Here is a 6,497-nt window from a genome sequence, read left to right as displayed (position 1 = left end):
AGAAATCTGCAAAGTAAAAGATATTTTTTATTTTTTTATTTTTATTTTATTTTTATTGATTTATTGTGAAAAACAGTATAATCCATTTACATTTCACAAATAACAGTTTATAAATTACAGTTTCTAATAAGTAAGTACATACATTTATTTGCATGGGTAAGTACATCAATACTATCTGATTAACCAGGTTTGTTAAATAGTATGCTTATTGCCGTCTTAAATTCTCTTTGGTTCAAATTGAAAATGTCAATCACAGAAGAAATGTGATTTAACAAAGTAGTTATTCTCCCCAAAGGCATGATCATTGGTAGGTTGGTCCTGCCCCTTGGAAAAATAAATAATCTGTGCTGTCTAGCTCTGATGAAATTATCAGGGACATAAAAAGAAATTCGTTCCAGAATATCTGGATTGAAAATGTGCCCATTTAACAGCTTGTGCGCCACTAACACCATTGCAATATTTCTCCTAACGTCTAGACGTTCTATCCCCAGCATTCCAGCAAGAAAATCAGAGGGATACAATAAAGGGTAATATCCGAACTCTCGCATGTAGAGGTATCGCATAAACTTTTTTTGCACCTTTTCTACATCGTTTGAGTAAAGGGCATCTTCGGGTCCCCATATTATCGATCCACTCTCAAGAATGCTGCGAACCAGAGTAAAATAAAGCATTTTTATGACTGCCGTATTCGTAAAAGATTTCGAATTACATATAACAAAACCCAGCATTCGCATTGCAGAGTTGCACACCGAATCGATATGAGTTCGAAAAGTCAGACGCGTGTCAAAAGTGATTCCTAAATCCTTCGTTATCGAAATATGTTTTAGAGAGGTACCAGACATTTTATAGTTAAAATATAAAGTACGCTTTGCCCTTGTAATGCACATAATTGTACACTTACTACTGTTAAAATGAAGTTTATTTTGATGACTCCACTCTACTATACCGTCGATATCGATTTGTAGACGAATGGAGTCTTCATTTGTCGTTATACAGGTGTATAGTTTAATGTCATCCGCAAATAACAAAAATTTTACAAATCTTATAAACATCCCTATGTCGTTAATAAACAATAAAAATAATAGTGGTCCTAAATTAGACCCTTGAGGGACCCCAGAATTTGTGGCGTAGAGTTTCGATGTGAACTGCCCGTAAACAAGGTATTGTTTTCTGTTAGACAGATAATTATGAAAGAACAAAAGCAGCATGTATGAGAAGCCGAAGCTTTCAAGTTTATTCAGTAATATGTGGTGATCTACTTTGTCAAAAGCTTTCGCAAAATCATTATATGAGACATCTACTTGTTCGTTGTTGTCCAATATATTTGAGACGTAATCCGTAAATACCATTAAGTTGGTCGTTGTAGACCTGCCCTCTCTAAACCCATGCTGCTGGTTTATGAGAAATGGTTCTACTTTATAGTATATACGTTTTTGTATTACGAGTTCAAATAATTTGGCCGGTGCCGAAAGAATTGCCACAGGTCTGTAATTAGATACACATGGTTTATCGCCGTTTTTGTGTAAGGGCGTGACCTTTGAGATTTTCCACCGGTCAGGGAACTTACCGGAGTTAAGTGAAATATTATAGATATGTAAAAGCGGTACCATTAACGGATCTGCATATCCCTTCAGCTTAAAAATCCACTATAACACTCATAGTGGATTTTAAAGAAGAGAGAAGAGTTGCATTAAGGAAAATAAATGGCTTATGTGTAAAGCAAATGATTACGGCAGAAAGGTAATCTCACAAAATACTTTGTTTGTAATGGCTTTCATGTAGGAACACTTGAAAATAGGGATGAATCTGTTAGCAATTCGTTAGCAAAAAATGGTCGCCAGATGCTGAAGATTACTGCAAAAAATTACTTGCCATAATGAAATCATGTAGGGTAAGAGGGGGCACAGTGGAACGCGGGGCAGAGTGAAACACCTACAATAACTCTGTCCCTGTCTTACATTTCGATTGTTTTTATTAACTGCAAAATTAAGAGCACAAGCGGCCATTTTAATTCAGTTGTAAAAGTTAAGTTGTTTGGGCCGCGCGTTAAATATTTTGAGAAATCGGTTTTTCGGCATTCATTTCTTATAAATTATTGTGTAATCTTTTTCGATCTACTCAAAATATCGTAGCTACTGGTAAGTGACATTTAAACTGTATATTAGGTATGTAATTTATGATGTATTTTACAACAAAACATAACCTTAAGGTTAACCTAAAAAATTTGATAATTTTTGTTTTCATGAAATCGGGTGTGGGGCACGGTGGAACGGGGCACAGTGGAACATGTTCCACTGTGCCCCGCGGTGTTCCAGTGTGCCCCTAACCATATTTGCTTTTTCAGAAAACGCTTCAAAATGGTTAGAAACCGCATAAGGAAGACTGAAATAGGTCTACACGACGAAAAAGCTATGAGAGAGGCTATTGAGCTGGTTGAAAAAGGAATGAGCTACAGAAAAGCGGCTGAAACGAAGAATGTGAAACTTGCGACACTCCATAGATACGTCAAGAAGAAAACAGAGTCTGGAGTTGAAAACATGGAAGATATGCGTGTTACATCACAAAATGGCTGGCATTGATTGGCTCTACGGATACCGTAAAAGACATCCCGAATTGACACTGAGAAAACCGGAGCCTTGCAGTCTTTCCAGGGCGACATCATTTAATAAACACAATGTAAAAACATTCTTCGATAATCTAGAAGAAGTCATGAAGCGACACCCGGGATTTGCTGACGGCACAAGGGTCTACAACTTAGACGAAACTGGCACTACTACTGTGCAGAAGCCAAAGAAAGTCATAACAGATAAAGGCTCAAAGCAACTAAATAGAGTCACGAGTGGTGAGCGAGGGACCCTTGTAACGACTTGTTGTATAGTATCAGCTACAGGAGCAGCATTGCCACCAGCAATGGTATTTCCTCGAAAGAAATTTCAGCCACACATGCTTAACAAAGCTCCTGCAGGTACATTGGGCCTCGCCCAGCCCACGGGCTGGATGAATACCGAATTGTTCCCACATGTTGTAACCCACTTTGTAAAAGTCACTGGATTTCCGTCTATGGACCCCTAATGACATTTTACAATGGAGCAGCAGATTCATGGATGTTAATAACGTTCCACTGACTATTTACAACATATCGGAAATACTGGGAGTGGCATTTGAGAAAGCAATGACGCCAGCAAACATAAAATCGGGGTTCCGAAATACTGGGATATTCCCTTTTGACCGAAATATCTTCACCGAAGACGATTTTATGCCATGCGAAGTCACAAACCGGCCTATGCCTGAACCAATTGTAGGACAGCAACAAAATATAGTAGAAGACGATGATGAAGCATATGTTGACCGGACAGCACAACCTTCAACAAGCTCAGCAGCCCAGATACAAACACAGGATCACACGGTTCAAGAACCATCAATCGACCTGACTCATGAACAACCATCCACAAAGGCACCAACTCAGATGCAACATGTCGAGGAGGGAAATTTGACAAGTCCCATAGCATGTAGAGGATACCCAAAGGCTAAAGAAAGAAAGAACACGAGGAAAGGTAGAAAACGAGGAAAATCTTGCATCGCCACTGATACACCTGTTAAAGAAGAATTTGAAAGAAATGCTGAAACTAAAAGTAAACGTCAAATAGCAAAAATATCTAAGGAAAGAAAATACCTTGACAAAGTGCAACAAATCACAAAGAATATTTTTGATGACTCTGAAGAAAATATGAGCTCTTCTGAACCAAATGATTCAACAGACACAGACCAGGACATCCCACTATCCTGTTACGAGGCACCGAAAAAAGATGATTTTGTGGTGGTCCAATTTCGAGGGAAACATATCAAATATTTTATTGGACAACTGCTAACTGACTGTGACAAAGAAAATGATGAATATGATATCAGCTACCTCAGGAAAAGTGGCAAGTTTGACGGATTTTACTTTCCTCTTGAACCTGACATGGCAGGTGTGTCCAAAAATGACATAGTTCTCAAATTATTGCCACGGATAATACAAACATCAACAAAACGACAGGCCAACACTTTGTACTTTCCACAACGCATCTTAAGAATGTATAATTTCCTGGATAATTCCTGAGTTTCTGAATTATTATGTAGGTATGTTCCACTGTGCCCCTAGGGGTGTTCCACTCTACCCCAGACCTGGGGCACAGTGGAACAAAATTCTGATCTCGGAAAAATGCCTGTAATTATTTTACCATGAACATTTTTTCATATTTTTTGTTTTGAAATGATAAATCAAAGACTATTTAAGATTTTATAAAAGATTTTAAACTAATTGATTAAAGGTTTATTTTTCTAAAAATCGAAAAACGTTTTTCGTTCCACTGTGCCCCCTCTTACCCTATTCATTGAGTTATGTAGATAGAGTCAGCTTCATTGTCATAAATACATCTAATTCATTTAAGGTCCGCTCTGGCCTTCGAAGTATTGGCCACGCATTTCGGATCATTGGCCGATGTGAGATATCACGGGCATCAAACTGTTACAAGCGTTCGCTGGGTACAGGTCTCCGGCGATAATTTCAAAATTCCTTCATGAACACTGACAAATTGTACAAGTATTGACTACCGCTTCGACCACTCCACCGCCGTCATCACCGCGTACACCTGGCATCATCATCATCGGTCCGGAGTCATCCCACAACTGCGCTACTGACTCACCCAAATAAACACTGTGACATCACAACCACATATTTCATTTATCTCGCTACCAAAGTGGTGACCCCGACGTGATTTGTTACCTCTACCCACCGGTAACCCCATCTAAAAGATGGGTGATTGGTAAAGACACGAAGTAGCAGAACGCGCCTTACCATCCCCGCACCAGCGCGGGTTAAAGTGCCCACCATGGTTCACGCACCTTAGCGCCTCCGCATCGGCACAGAGAGAGGTGACCACCATGGTTACCTAGGAACATACTCGGCTGGCTGAGCAACGCGTTCGTCGCCTCCAGTCTGTTTTGTGAACAGTGTTTTTTTTTGTTTTGCTATGGCTACAAATATTGCCAAAACAACCTCTAGGCAACGGCCGAAATTCCCATTATATTCTATGACGGCCTAGGTGCCTTAGCGGTTGGTACTGTGTACTAAGTAGTACTTGACAACGTCCGACTCGAGTAGTGGCTTACCACTACAAACCTTTCGTGAAGATGAATAGTTGCAGTCAGCACATACAAAATATTGTCTCAGCCGTGAGTTAGTAAGTGATTTGTAAATGTTCTCTTTTGAGAAAGGAAGATTTGCACACGGAACATGAAAAAGGATTTTCTCCAGTATGAGTCACCATATGACGCTTTAAATATAACTTTAGCAAACATGAATAATTGCAGACGAAACATGAAAAAGGTTTTTCTCCACTATGAATCAGCACGTGGATGCTATGTGATTTTAGTGAACATGAATATTTACAGTCGGGACATGAAAAAGGTTTTTTTTTCACTGTTGCCAAGCATGTGAATTTGTAGTTGTGGCTTTGAAGCGCATATATATTTGAATTCGGGAGAGGAAAAATGTTTATCTCCGCTGTGAGTAAGTAGGTGTCGTATTAGAATTGCTTACTGAGCAGCCATTCTGTTCCACGCCTCGCGCCCGCTCCGTGCACCCCGTTATTACTTCACCGCGCCACCATTAGCCATCAACCTACTACGCCCGGCCTTAAAGGAAAGGTTTCAACTAATCCTCAGGTTCACGGGATGACAACGGCGCCTTGGCCATGTGACATCTTCCCTGGCTACCACATACTTCACACTGGAGCATCAAAAACGATCAACGTCTTCACCAGTGATGAACACTACCATGATGACATTGTCAGCAAGTCCGGTCTTCACCGACGCGGTATCAAAACACTGACCTCATCGCCGTAATCATGGACTACGCATTCACATCCCACCGTGATGTGACATACATGCATCCCATTGTGATGCACATCAACTACTGTGACTACTCTTGCTACTCTATTTGGATCGTGAAATTCGACTACCTCAATAAAGCCGCTGCTAGGATACCACACACATGTTTCTTTCATTCGACTCCTTGCTATTATGAAACACATATTTAAGTCGAGTTCAGTTTTCATTTAAAAATTGGTAATTGTCTTTTTCTTTTAAGATTTGAATTATTGAGTTTTGAATTTATAGATCTCTGAATAAAGGTACGATCTGGTCGGTGGTTTTGGTTTTTTGAATATGATTTAAAGTGTCATTCTCCGTACGACTCTTATTGGGAGAAGGACTCTTATAGTGAAGGACGCCGTAAAACGATTTGAAATTCAGTAATCGTTACGAATGATGGCGGCCGTTTTGGGCAATGATTAATTGAAACGTTATCAGTATTTTAAATTTCTTGAATTTGGCAGCAACATTTAATCTGGAGCCCCGAAATTTTAATGAAATTCTTGACTCTATGCATAATCAGTTTTTGATATCTTAACAAAAGGGATTACAATTTTTAAGGCAAAGGTGTCAGACGGGAATGT

Source organism: Hesperophylax consimilis, chromosome 19, assembly GCF_061612785.1.
Source record: "Hesperophylax consimilis isolate HC1 chromosome 19, BYU_Hcon_1.0, whole genome shotgun sequence".
Taxonomy (NCBI): Eukaryota; Metazoa; Arthropoda; class Insecta; order Trichoptera; family Limnephilidae; genus Hesperophylax; species Hesperophylax consimilis.
The sequence above is the reverse complement of the archived record's forward strand: the minus strand, read 5'-3'. Positions refer to the sequence as shown.